Source organism: Vitis riparia, unplaced genomic scaffold (assembly GCF_004353265.1).
Source record: "Vitis riparia cultivar Riparia Gloire de Montpellier isolate 1030 unplaced genomic scaffold, EGFV_Vit.rip_1.0 scaffold418_pilon_pilon, whole genome shotgun sequence".
Classification (NCBI taxonomy): Eukaryota; Viridiplantae; Streptophyta; class Magnoliopsida; order Vitales; family Vitaceae; genus Vitis; species Vitis riparia.
In genome coordinates, this window is record NW_023269676.1 from 102,754 (window position 1) to 118,524 (window position 15,771).

Consider the following 15,771-nt stretch of genomic DNA (forward strand, 5'->3'; position numbering starts at 1 on the left):
CCCCAAGAATAATGGCCAAACACGATTGTAAGTTTTAAGAAACTATTTTCTATTTTTAAAACTATAAAATTGTTTTTTAAGTTATTTAGCCAAACATACACTACTTTATTCCATTCTAACTCCCCTCACAACCTTAATCCATGCCATTACTAAACCATCAAGAGTGGAAAAGAGAAAATTAGAGTAGTGATTAAGAACTGCCTATTTTATTCCCAATTCTTGATTGTTTGTTTTAGAGTTTTTTTCAAGGAAATGTAAGTATCATATGGTTATTCCTTCTCAGACTGGAAAGTAACAAATTCATGAACAACAAGAGCTTCTTCTTTCTCTTAGATTGTCACTTTTTTTCTCCTTGTCATATGAAAACATTAAGATCAACTATTTAAACTTGAAATGTCATTGAACTAAAAAAATGATTGAATTTGGAAGTGGCTTCCCCACACTTAGTTATAGAAGAAAATCCCAAATCATAGCTGAAATCCCAATTGGCTACTAATGACCCTAATATGATTTACTTTTCTACTATCAATCGAGGAAAGGCTTAGAATCAATGCTTTGATTGATAATGTCGAACATAAGAATGTATTATACCTTCTCTGGTACTTTCCAGATGATATAAACTAAAAAAAAAAAATAAAAAAAAATAGACTAGTACATTATGCATAAACTGATCTTATGAAGAAGAAGGAAATGATTTGATGTCAACACCACTCTATTATCTTGTCTTTCTTCCTTGACTACTTGAGAAGATCCTAATAAAGGTTCAGTGTTTGTCCATTCATCTTTTCATAAGACAAGAGTAAAGCATTGTAAAAGATGAATGCATGATTGTACCATACATAGGCTTATTTGGTAGCCAATGAAATGAGAATCTTACTTTGCTCATTAACATGAATTATGACCAATTGAAATAGCTAGTTGAACAAATGAAACAAGAATAGAAGAAATTTTAAAGGAGGATCTAAGTGCCAAAATGGAAATAAAGGTTAAATCAATATCATTCTCCACACACCCACCATTAGTTAGCAGTAACATTACAACACCCAACCATTTCACTAAAGTCTTTAATAAGCAATATATTTTGCAACTATAGGTACTTGGTTAAGGTGGCTCGGTGAGATAGGGAAGAGGAAAAGGAAGAAGTACCTTAGCTTCCATTCCTAAGTGTTAGTTTGGAGATAACCTAGTAGTAGGAGTTGAACACAATTGATCATGATCCGTTGAAAGATCTTTAACCAGTTCCAATCGATGGCATAGGCACAAAAGCCCATTGTTTCGAATCTTTCAATGAATAAAGAGTTATCAAATTGCTTAATGTTAGGAACTTTGAATTTCTCCATTCCTTATCCTTGAATCTTGTAAGGTGTATGCATCTATCCTTAGGCATCTTTAAATCTATCATAGCACAATAAAATGACAATAAAAAACCATTATTAACTATAAAACTAGAGATATTGTACTCATACTCGTGATTTAGATGCTCCCAAATCAAAATTCATCCAATGAAAATGAAGTGTATTGTCTGTAAAGGTCTCATACACCCAAAGTCTTCCGCCTGATGACTCTAACCATGATCTTGTCACTTTAGATTGTGGGTTTTAGAATGATGAAAACCTAAACTCCCTCTCTTAAAGATGACTATCTAAAGCCATGCATGAAAACCTTAAACCTAACTACTAAGGGGTATTTATAGGTTTCCCTTACTAGGCTTAAGTGACTTGAGCCCACTAAGGCTTGTATCACTTAATCAAGTCTAAAATAGGTTCTAATTGATTAATTAACCTAACATGACCGTATAATTAAGAGTTATTTGATTAAAAGGGTCTTTGAAAACCTAATTTTAGAAATTTAACCTCCTGTATTTGGCCTCATTCAAACAAAAAGGCCCTTATTATTTTCTTGTAAAAATAACTTCTCTTTTAAAACCTACATGTAAATACTTGAAATGACAAAGGGCATTTATGTAAAAAAAAATCGATTACTTTTCAAGAAAAAACATGAAAAATGTTAAAATAGAATTTAGAGATTATTTCATCCTTTTTAACCAAATATTTCTATAATTAATCAGTTAGCCTAATCTAGATACCTTGTTCACTATACTCTATGCAACCTTGCATAATTACCAAAATACCCTTATGCACAAAAGTAAACCTAAAGCTAATCTAACCCTCATAAATTGTGTCATCATGGTATATGAGCTTAGATCGGGGACTATTGAGACTCATAGGAGTATTAGCTTCCTTAAAATCCAATTTTGAAGTTGATCCACTATAGATAATCAATTGTACTCTAGTACTTTATGTAAATAACAATGAGATGAAGTTTGGGTCCATGACCTACTATCCATTACATGCAGACTCTCCATGAACTAGTATCAGCAATCTAATAAGGCAATGTTATCACTTATCAAGATTGCCCTCCAATACTTGAGTCACAAACTGAACTTATTATGTGATCAACTAACATACTCTAGTTCCAATGAGCATATATTAAATTCCACTAAATGAATTACTACAATCACATATTCATGATTACATGTCCTTTAGATCACCTAAATGGACATACTATCTCAATTCCATGAGATATCATGGTGCTTCTATTGAGAATACTTGTTGCCAAAAGCCTCCATAAACAATGACCCAATCCATAGGGATATATGACCACTTTAGGGTCTTACCCAAAGATCAATTCTTTCTGTTGATTTTGGCATAAGCTCGCTATCCTCTCAAGGTTGAGACTATATGTAGTATAGTAGTTTGGTGCATCATGGTAATTGATAACATTACGTCATGATTCATCGTAGGTTCTATCCAATGTGCGTAAAATACACTAGTACACTCATCACGGGAAATTCATCCCAAAAGCTAAAACAAGCCATTCCTCCAATTAGGAGGTGGTGCAGTACAGTCTCTATTGGATTGCCCAAATATATGAACTGGTTGTAGACAACTTATCTACTTACAAGGAACCTCATGACTTGTATCCTCTATACAACTCCTAATGCACCCAAGTCATGTACAATGTAAGAGATGAGTTAAATACTCAAATCAATGTCAATAGGGTTCGATCCCAATACTTAAAGCACTTACAACTATTAAAGCAGTTAAAGTTTTAAGTTAAAGAAAAGGAAAAACTAAAAGTTATATGCTTAACACTTAGGGCTAAGAAGCAAAGGATTGAGAGTGTCCAGAAGAGTCAGCATGAGGAGATGATGGCTTACCTACTCTCCTTGTTTCCACCTCCACCTCCTCAGCCTTGATTTCATAGAGACCCCCTTTGTTTCTTTTTTATGTGGCTAAAAAGGGGAGAGATATTTAGGATCTAGGTTATAGGAACATGCATATCATTGTCATATCATCTGTTTGGATTAGCTTATATGTTTATGTTTCGGGTACATTTGACTTTACTATATATATGATATGCTATATATTTCATGACTTACACTATTTCCTATTGAAAATTCACATGTCTTGATTATCTTAGTTTTAAATTCATAAATTTTGATTTATTAATCCACGATTGGTTTGAGAGAGAGATTTTTTCTTCTCCTAAATAACCAAGGTTTGTCATCATAAAAAATGGAGAGATTGTTAGCCCAAGGGTTCTGCTAATCAGGTTTTTATGATAACAAACCATGGTTAAGTGACTAATTGGTTTGAATGGTAAAAAATCTTAGGTATAAATTTGGAAATTCATCAAATAACCAAATGGATACAAGATCGAGACTTTTGGAAGACTTTTGATCATAGGAAAAAAATGTAAGATGAATGCATGGGTGCAGTTAGGTTTTACATATCTTTTCATGCATCTTTGAAAACTCATTTTATTCTTTAAAGTTACAATTTAATTAAAACCCGAGTTTTATCAAATGCACTTTAGGCAAAACATTTCAAAATTGACATATTAATTTACCTAAAGATCTCGCCTAAGAGTTAGAAAGGAAAAGAATTGAAAAAGATAGGTTTTCGGGGCCAAAAGGCTGAACCGGTCGAGGCACAGGCCAATCGGCTCAACCAGTCGAGGAACCGATCGACCGGTTACCCTTGTCCAGTCTATGTCCGGTCGAGGAGTGTCAAAAACACTCTCTCTCATCCAGTAGCCTTTCTTTCCCAATTGAGGTACCCTCTTTCCCAGTCGACCTCAGGTCGAGGTTCGATCGAGGCAATGGTAACCTGCCAAAGCATTAAATGCTCCAACAACTAGTGAACTGATTGACCCCCAGCTCGACCGGTTGAGGTTTCTTTTTGCTTTTCTTGGCTCCCGAGTTAGAAACCTATAAATTGAGAGCTCCACTTCATTTATGACATAGAGAACACTTGGAATCAATTGTCTACCCACTTGTTATTGCCTTAAAAGCTCTCATTTCTTTTTTAGTGCATTAAATCCTCACTTGCATATCTTTAGTGCACCCTTGTGAGTCATCCTAGCTTTGATTAGTATTTGAGCTATCATTGAGCTAGGTTGAGGGATTCATTCTTGTAAGAATTGAATGTTAAAGCCTTCAAGAGGTTTGATTCTTGAAGAGATTGTGTAAAAGGCCATTGGAGCCAGAATCCAAGTGTAAAGGATTGGAAGTTTGGTTAAAGCTTCAAGTTAGTGGAACCCTCACTCAGTTAGAAGATTGAGGAGAGTGGACGTAGGCAAGGAAGTGTCGAACCACTATAAAATCCGAGTTTGAATTCTCTAACTCTAACTTTTTATTTTTTATTATGTTATGCTTGAATTTGTTGTGTTGAAATTTTTTTTGAAAAACCCAATTCACCCCCCCCCCCCCCCCCCCCCCTCTTGGGTGTTTTTCTCATTTAAGCATAGCCTTTATTTTCTCAAAATCAAAATGAACCAAATTTACCTCATATTTGGAAAACCCTAAGGAGAGAAAGATGCATAGGTAGTGGCAGCAAGATGTAGTGCATAGTGACTCTAAGAGGATAGGGAAGGTAACCATGGCAACTTCATGTGGTTGGAAGTGGTGGTAGTGAAATTGATGGAGGGAGAGAGAGAGAGAGAAAAAAAGAATAGGAGAACGAGAGAAATAGGGTAGTGGCTAGTGGTGGCCGGAGCGATGCTAAAGATGGTGTCATTGGTGATAAGGGCTTGGTGGATTTATGCATAGTGGTAAGGGAGTTAGTTGATGTAATGGAGAATAGATGAAAGAAATGAGAGAGAAAAAAGAAAGGGAAAGAAATGGTAAAAAAAGGGAAAAAATAGAAAAAAAATGGTTGCACATGAAGAAGAAAGGAAAATAAGGAAAAGTGAACCTAAAGCTAGTTTAATCCTCATATGTCATCATGGTATATGAGTTCGAAGTGAGGACTATTAGGACCCATAGGAGTACTGGCTCCCTTAAAATCCAATTCTTAAGTTGATTCAACATTCCACTATAGAGAATCAATTGCACTCTAGTACCTTATGTAAATAACAATGAGATGAAGCTCGAGTTTGTCACCTACTATCTACTGCATGAAAACTCTCCATGAACTGGTGTTCATAATCTAACAAGATAGTGTTATCACATATTAAGATTACCCTCCAATCCTTGAATTAAAGATCTCACTTATTATGTGATCAACTAGCGTACTCTAATTTCAAGGTGAATATGTCAAATTACACTAAAGGAATTACTATGGCTATAGATTTCATAATCGCATGTCCTTTGGTTCACCCAATGGAACACATTTTCTCAATCCCATGAGATATCAGGATGCCTCTATTGAGAATAATTGTTGCCACCAACCCCCATCAGTAGTGACGCAATGCATAGGGATATATGACCACTTTAGGGTCTCACCCATAGGTCAATGCTTCCTGTTGATTTTGGTATAGGCTCAATATCCTCTCAAGGTTAAGACTCTATGCATAATAGTACCTTGGTGAATCATGACACTTGATAGCCTTTTGTAATGATTTACCGTAAGTCTTATCTAGTGTGCATCACATACACTAGTGCACTCATCATGGGAAATTCAGTCTGACAACTAAGATAAGTCATCCCTCCAATTAAGAGGTAGTGCAGTACAATCTCTACTGGGTTGTCCAAATCCATGAACTAATTATGGATAACTTATCTACTTACAAGGAACCCATGACTATCAATTGTGACATAGCGGTTTTGTTAAAGCATCTACTAGTTAATCTTCTAATGACATATGAGCAACATGAAGAACATCATGTTCAACCCAATCATGAATGAAAAAAATCAATGGCCATAAGCTTCATACGAGAGTGAAACATAGGGTTGGAGCATAATTGCATTGCACCAATGTCGTAAAAAATCACAAATGTTTGAAGAATCTAAACATAGTTCAATCAAAAGAGAGCACACCCAGTTGAGTTTGATAGCAATAGAGGCAATAGATTTGTATTCAACTTTTAGTAGAGAGTGGTCTCCTCGAAGTCCAAGTGCTGAATAGATTCAACTTGATGGTTGAGAGGCTAGGTGAGAGTAGTGGGATCTTCTTAAGTTATATTTCCAAAACCTTTGAGGAGTTTTTATCTGCAAGGAAGTGAATCAAATGGATAAACAATGAGTTAAAACAACTAAATGGGGAGAAATCAAATTTGATGAGGGTTGTGACCTAACTCAAAAAGAGGGTGAGAGAATTGTAGAAGATGGTGAAAGAGAAAGATGAGAAGGTAAGGAAAAGATGGAGACTATAAGGCAACTATGTATATGGATTGATTATCACCACATTGATCTATATTCTCTCAAAATCATCGCAAAGACAAACACCAAAAGCTTAAGAATTGCTTAAAAATCATCTACTGTGTTTTAGTTCCATTCTATCCATACCCCTTTAACAAATTTTTCATTCTTTCTTCAACAAGTCAAGCATATAGGTAAGTAGGCAAGAAGGCTTGTGGATTGGAAAGGGGGTTTTTAGTGTCAATTTGAAATGGTAAGATGACAAAAAATATGAAAAATAAATCAATTTGTCTTTTTTGGTTAAAGAAAGTTTGTTTAAGGTTTGAATAAGAGATGACAAAGCATTGATGAAGAGAAGCTATTGGGTCTTCTTCTTTTCTTTTCTTTTTTCTTTTTTTTTTTTAAAAAAAAATTGCATTGATCATGAAAATGATAAATAGCTAAAAAGAAATAAAATAGAGACCTAGGATAAGGTGAAAAAGATACTAAATCTTATAAATGACAAAGGTTTAAATGAAAATGATGGGAAGGGAAAATGAAACTTGAAACTACAACCACTTATTGAACTAATTGAGGATTTCTAGAGAAATAATCAATCACTTAATGATTAATATGACAATCTCACTGATTACTACCCAAAAAGTGCTATTTTACACCTTTAAGTCATTATGTTTTAAGCACTTTTGTGTAGTAGTTCTCCCTCTTTATTCCAATTGGCATGCTAAGGACCTAGCAATGACTTCTAATCATATTTGTGGCTAGTTTTAGTGTTTTGACAGCTTTTTGGATCATTAAGACAAGCCAAGTAAAGGAGAGAAGCAAAGAGGAAAAACAAGCAAAGTGAAGAAAACAGAGGACAGCAGCTGCAGTTTTCCTTCGCACTTATGGAGCACTTCCAGAATTCCATTTTTTTTCATGCTATATACCATTTCAAAGCTCAGGAAGTCAAGAATCCAACGCTTCAAACCGTGTACGATTTGGAGCTGAAATGAGGAAGATATGGCCTTTGGAAAACAACTGCTCCAAGCTTGTGCGAAATTCGCACAACACATTTCCTTGTGCGAAATTTCGCACAGCAGCCCATGCATGGTGTGAATTCTCCTCTGTTCTGCCGACTCCACTTTAGATCTTTTCTTTTAGATATTTTTGTATAAATTTCCATTCTTCTCCTTGTAATCCACCAACCATAAGATTTCTTAGCTAGGAAGGTTGGAAAAACTTCTCTATATATATTCCCGTGCATCCATTGTAAAAGATATAGATATATAAGTATATAGAATCGACGTACAGAGCCTTGCTCTGTTTTTCTTTCTCTTTCATTTTCATTTTCTTGCTAGCCAAACATTCTCTGAGATGTTTTCTCAGAGGATGAGTGGCTAGGATTTTTGTTTCTTGGGTGAAGGAAGCTAAGTAAGGTTTCGGCTACTTAAGTGTGAGATTTTGTTGTTTTAGTTTTTAATGAAGAGAAAGTGTGACCCGTTAATGGTTTTTATCTTTTTAGTTAACTTAAAACGCCTTTTAATCACTTGAGCCAATACTTGGTAAGGCAAGTGATCTCCGTCCATGGAGATGCACTAGTTTACCTCTTACGAGCTTTTGGGAGGTGACTTGAAGGTAGGATTTTCTAGAATTGCCAAAACTTGGTAAGCTTTTGGACTCGAAAGAGACATCCATTAGTTATCTCTTGCAAGCTTGAGAAGGGAAGTCCAAGGTTAATGATCACCTTGAATGGAAAATACTAGGTGAGAGGTACGAGCCATTGAAAGGTGTATCAGTGAGAGGGATTTAGCGTTGAAACCATTAATGGCAAGCATCTGTATCACACCGGTTCGGGAAATAACTATAGGTTAAATTCTGAATGTGAGGAAAAGATTCAAGTGACCGGAATCTCCCTCTTTGTATTTGGCACCTGATCCTAGTAACCTGAAATCCCAAGAAACACCTTTCTTTCTAATTTCTTTCTAGTTAATTTTAGTTACTTTATGTTAGGTTAGCTTAATACAATCCGTTTTCATTCAAACTTATGTCTTCTTTTAAAGCTGACCTTGAAATGAAAAGGCACCAATTCAACTCTTAAATTAATATCACTGGTAGAATGAAAACCCATCCCAGAGTTCAACCCTAGAGCTGTTATACTATAGTAGTTTTGCTACGCTAGTATGAGGTCATAGGATTTATAAATGTTTTTTATTAAAATACCCAACTGAGTACAAATCACTCACTAAAATGTTAAGAGAAAAAAAAAATTCATGGCAAACATGGGAGAAAATACTTCATGTACTAACAACTCAAAGTCAAGGCTCGGATCATTTAACAAAGGAAAGTAGTAGTAAAAATGGAAAATATTTGAGTAAAAAAACCAAAAGCAAAGGAAATCATCACAAATTGGAAATCTAAAGTTGAAAGGTTGGATGTTGAAAAAAAATTTGAAATTTTGGTTGAGAATGGAGATCTCAAAAAAAAATTGGATAGTGCTAGTAATTTAGAAGCTTAACTAAACTAGAGATTGAAATATTTAAATCAGTAGAGAGAGAATTTAATAATGGAAAAAAATATTATTGTGAAAAGGATTAATGAGGAATATCTAAAAAAGGACCATGCTAACAAAGAAGAGATCTTTTATAGCTATAAAGAAAGTACCAATCATCAAAAATGAAAAAATGGTGATGTTTTGGACCAGCACAAGAAAGATGATCAATCAAGAATAAGAGATAACCTTGGTGATGATCATTTCTGTCAAACACAAAGATGAGAGTTAGATGTAGAGGGAAAGAGATGAGAAGCAACGAGAAAGAGAAGAATAACATAGACTCTGACAATCTCATAAAGAAAATCTATCAAAGTAGGAAATAGAATAAGGAAAAAGAGTAGTAAAAAGTGGGTGAGGTTTAAAACACAAAGTGTGGATCACCAATGATAGGGGAAAGATGAGCATAAAGGCTATGACATCATATAAGGAAAGAAGAAGATTAAGAAAATATGTCATAACCTTCCCATTGATGATTTGATGAATATTTAAATAAAAATCATGTTTGAATCTGTCTTATACTCTAATTTAAATTAATAGTAATTTTCTTCTATTTAAGTTAAACTAATAATAGATAAATATTATATTTAAAATGAAAATAAATATTAACTTTTGCTAACATACTAATAGTTAACTTGATTTATCAAATACCATCCAACTATTTTGTTAACATCTTTTTCTATACTCTACCATAACTCAAAAAGCTATTCCAAACAAACTTAAATAATTGGACCTAAAAAAAGTGTTATCTCCTTCCAATGCACACTACATTTATTGGTGGAGTAGAAAGTTTACCACTCAATCTATGGCTTGGCAAGAGGATTAAAAAACTTCTTAACCTTACAACAATAAAATAAATCTAACCAAATTATAATTGGATACTCATAATTACTTCTAACATAGGTTAAGTCTTGGAGGTAAAGAATATTTTGAATAAAACAAATTCAAAAGATTATGTTGACACACTAACCTATGTACCCTACATGTCGTTATAGCATTTCTGCATATCTTCATTCCTCCAATTCAAAATTTTGGGATATTTAGAAAAGTTGTGGTGAAATTCATGCTAATGAAATTGTTTTGTTTTAAAAACTTAATTGAACAAGCCAGTTTGACTGGTCAAATTGTCAATTGGACCTTAATTCAGTTTGATTCACTTAATTGGACCAAAATTAAGATGAACCGACATTGAATGGTCTATCCAACGATCCAACCGCCAAATTAGTGGATCAGCCTGATTAGTTCATAAGTTCGAACTTCCATCTTTTTTTTATTTAACTCATATTAGGCCTAACATTCAAAAGCCCAATAAATAGTCCAAACCCAACTTTTAAAGAGTTGACCAATATGCTTATTAATGGCCATTTAATAGTCACAAGATGGGCCCAATATTCTCAAGCCTAATGCAAGCTTGGCCTTTTTATAGGATAGTTGTGAAGCTTTTGCTAAATATATTTCCAATATGGGATTCCAAAAAAAAAAAAAAAAAAAAAAAAACCATTCATAAAATGGGTGGACGAGATTGGGTCTCTCTGGTGGTAGAAGGACAATGCACAACTCTTGTATTTAAATGCATTTAATATATATATATAGATATATATATAACAACTTAAAATTTTAAAAATAATAAAATATATGATTATTAAAATCTAAACAACTTTAAATAATAAAATCTTATTTTATCTTAATAATTAAATAGTAAATATATTTAATAAAATTAAAAATATTAATAATTTAATAAATCTTCATGTGTTATAATTGAAGTAATGAATGTCACCACATTAATTATTATAAATTTTAATTAAATATTGTTTATGATTTCTATTAATACTCATTAATGGAAACCATTAAATATTATTTATGAATTCCATTAATATCCATTAATGGGAATATTAATGGAAGTCATTTGGAAAGCCTATCAAAGGGCAAGAAAGAAATTTATCTCTTTCTCTTCTTCTCTTTATCTTTCATTCTCTCAATTCTCTTCTTTGATTCCTTCTTCCCATTATATATATATATATATATATTTTTTTTTTTTTATATATATATATATAGATTGTTAAAGTAATATATATTTTATCTCTACTTTGAGTTGTGTTGCATTTATCCTCGTTTTACAACATGTTATCAACACGAATTGCTCTGAAGGTAATTCTCGTATCTTAAACTTGAAGTTATCTATATAGAATAAAATTTTACATATTTATATTATTGTTGATTTTGTTTTGTTATACATTGTTAAAAGTTATAAGCAAATTATTTGATTTTGTTTATAATCAAAGTTATACCAATGCTATCAATTTATTATAACTGATTCTAATAATAATGTTTTGTCATATATATGAAGTTATTTGACAATGTCGAATCTCGCAAAACTCGAATTTGTGGCACTTCACATTTTGAGAAAGAACTATCCATCTTGGATGCTTGATGTTGAAATACATCTTAATGCAATGAATCTTAGAGTTACGATCAAATAAGGAAATCAAGCATCCTTGCAGGATCACACAAAAGCGTTGATTTTCCTTCGCCATCACCTCCATGAAGGTTTAAAAAATGAGTATCTTACAGTAAAGGGCCCTTTTACTCTATGGAGTAATCTGAAGAAAACATACGACCACCAAAAAACTATGATTCTCCCAAAAGCTCGATATAATTGGATGCACCTAAGATTGCAGGATTTTAAAATTGTTAGTGAATATAACTTCGCACTTTTCAAAATCAGCTCTCAATTAAAGCTATGTAGAGAAAAAAAAAATCACAAAAGAAGACATGTTAGAGAAAACTTTTACTACATTTCATGCCTTGAATATGCTCCTGCAGTAGTAATATCTAGCATAGATTTACAAAATATTCTGAATTAATATCATGTCTTCTTGTTGCTAAACAAAATAATGAGCTTTTGATGAGAAATCACCAATCTCGTCCAACTAAATCTGAACCATTCCCTGAAGTGAATGCGATATCGTCCCAAACTCGTGGACGAGGACAAGGATGTGGTCGTGGTCGTGGAAGAAATCCCCCCGATACCATGGTTCTTATGGTAATAATTCATCAAATTCTCATAACAAAAAAAAAACTTTATTGCACCACCAGAAGTGGAATAATATTGAGGCAAAACAAGAACCATAAACCTCCTAAGAACCATGAGAATAATTGTTATAGATGTGGTATGAAGGAGCATTGGTCACATACTTGTCATACCCCCAAACATTTGGTCAACCTTTACCAACCATCAATAAAAGAAAAAGGAAAAAAGATAGAGATGAACTTTACCGATGGTGATGGATTGGACCTAACCTACTATAACATTAATTTCTTTAGAGTAGCTAGTGAAAAAAACAAACCATTTAATAAATGATGAGAATATTAACATTGATTGATGTTACGTTATATATCAAATAATATATTATTATGTCTGTTAGCCCAAGGGTTCTCCTAATCAGGTTTTGATGATAACAAACCATGGTTAAGTTACTAATTGGTTTGAATTGTAAAGAATCTCAGGTATTAATTTGGAAATTCATCAAAAGACCAAATGGATACAAGATCGAGACCTTTGGAAGACTTTTAATCATAGGAAACAAATGTAAGATGAATAGAGGGGTGCTACCTCGCATGAGGTACCTTCCCAATGGGTAACCTGATCCCCGGACCCAGAATCTAGTTTTCGCAGACCGCTTTTTTTTCATACTGGGGTCATTAGGGGTTTTGGTTCTTACTTAATTTTCCCCATTTTAAAAATAAAAATAAAAAGTAAGTGGCGACTCCATACAACACCGTTCCTCATCGGGGGCGGGTTTTTCAAAACTGGAAAACACAAACTTTTTCATTCCTTCTTTTCTTTTAATAGCGAGTCGCGCCAGTCCGATGGATCGGGTGAGGGTCCACAACTTAGGTTTTACATATCTTTTCATGCATCTTGGGAAAACTCATTTTATTCTTTAAAGTTACAATTTAATTAAAACCCGAGTTTTATCAAATGCACTTTAGGCAAAACGTTTCAAAATTGACATACCAATTTACCTAAAGACCTTGCCTCAGTGTTAGAAAAGAAAATAATTGAAAAAGATAGGTTTTCAAGGCCAAAAGGCTGAACCGGTCGAGGCACTAGCCAACCGGCTCAACCAGCCAGGGAACCGATTGCCCTTCTTCGGTCGAGGAATGTTAAAAGCACTTTCTCTCATCCAGTAGTCTTCTCTTCCTGGTTGAGGCATCCTCCTTCCCAATCGAGGTCTGATCGAGGCAATGGTAACCTACCAAAGCATTAAATGCTCCAACAATTAGTGAATCGATCAACCCCCAACTCGACCGGTTGAGGCTGCTTCTTGTTTTTCTTGGATCCCGAGATTAGAAACCTATAAATTGAAAGCTCCATTTCATTTATGATATAGAGAACACTTGCATTCAATTGTCTGCCCACTTGTTCTTGCCTTAAAAGCTCTCATTTCTTTCTTGGTGCATTAAATCTTCACTTACACATCTTTTGATGCACCCTTGTGAGTCATCCTAGCTTTGATTTGTATTTGAGCTACTATTAAGTTAGGTTGAGAGAAGATCATTCTTATAAATTGAGTGTTAGAGCCTTCAAGTAAGTTGAATCTTGAAGAGACTGTGTAAGAGCCTATTGGAGCCAGAATTCAAGTGTAAAGAAGATTAGAAGTTTGGTTGAAGCTTCAAGTTAGTGGAACCCTCACTTGGTTAGGAGCTTGAGGAGAGTGAACGTAGGCAAGGAAGTGTCGAACCACTATAAAATCTAAGTTTGAATTCTCTAACTCTATCTCATTATATTTGCTTATATTGTGCTTAAATTTGTTGTGTTGAAAAAGTTTTTTGAAAAACCCAATTCACCCCCCCCCCCCCCCTTCCCTTTTGGGTGTTTTTCTTATTAGCCTTTATTTTCTATGTCTTATATTTACATCTAATTTTCTTTTTTTATTTACATTATGCCTTGTTTTTTTCTTTTAATAGTAGTTATATCTAAGATCCATGTGTTATTTGATCTCAAGATGAAAGAGGATGATCTATGTCTCGCAGACTGTGTAACCACACATATAATTCTTCGAGATAAAAGATATTTCCTCGAATTAACATTAATAAAAGTTAATGCAAGTACCATATCTGGTACTACAAACTTAATTGAAGGATCTGGAAGAGCAAACATAATGCTACCAAATGGAACTAGATTCCATATAAATGACGTTTTATATTCTAGGAAATCCAAAAGAAATTTGCTCAGTTTTAAATGGATATCATATTGAAACTATGAATGAAGATAATGTAGAATATCTTTACATTAATCCATTATATCTAGCCAGAAGCTTATAGTGGAAAAACTTTCAACTTCCTCCTCTAGGTTGTATCATACAACTATAAAGCCCATTGAATCATATGTTGTTGTGAACCAGAAGTTCAACGACCCAAAAGTTTTTATCCTTTGGCATGATAGGCTAGGTCACCCAGGGTCTTCAATGATGCGTCGAATAATTGAACACTCACACAAGCATCCACTAAAGAACCAAAAGATTCTTTTGCCTAATGAATACTCATATGCTACCTGCTCGCAAGGTAAATTGATAGTCAAACCATCTTTTACTAAAATCATATCTAAGTCACTAGTCTTTTTAGAAAGAATACATGGGGACATATGTGGGCTTATCCATCCACCATGTGAACCATTCTGTTATTTTATGATCTTAATAAATGCTTCTACTAGGTGGTCACATGTTTGTCTCCTTTCTACAGGTAATGTTGCCTTTGCTAGAATCCTTGCACAAATAATCATATTACAAGCACAATTTATAGATTATCCAATTAAGACAATACATCTTGATAATGCTGGCTAATTTACTTCTCAAACATTCATTGACTATTGCATGTTAGTAGGGATAAATATTGAGCATCTTGTTGCTTATACTCATACCCAAAATGGTTTAGCAGAATCTTTCATCAAATGTCTCCAATTAATAGCTTGACCATTACTAATGAAACCAAATTACCTACTTCTACCTGGGGACATGCTATTATGCATGTTGTAGCTTTGGTCCATATTTGATCTACAACTTACCACGAATACTCCCCTTCACAACTTGTGATTGGAAAACAACCAAATATCTCTCATTTACGAATCTTTGGTTGTGCAGTATATGTACTAATTATACTTACACAACACACTAAAATGGGTCCTCAACGAAGACTTGGGATTTATGTAAGTTTAAACGTATTTGTTGCACATCAATTTCACTACTCTTCTGGAGTTCATGTGTATAAAATAATTTTGGTGAAATGTGTTTAGTTCTATCTCCTTTAATATAACCCTCTATTATCTTCAAATAATATTGTTGGGTCACCTTTGATAGAGGAAAGTCCACATGATTCCCAAATATGCTGGATCATAAATTTTAGCCATATACATTCATGACTTGTTTAATGAATTGTCAGTATTTCTAAATGATTTGATGATGTGACCACCATTGTTTGTTTGACAGATCTTCATGAAATAGCAATATTTTTAAACACATACCCTGTTTGTGACTTATATTTATGTGGATCTGAAAGATATCCTGCATCTGCATATCCAAACAATTGTTGTTTTGATTCC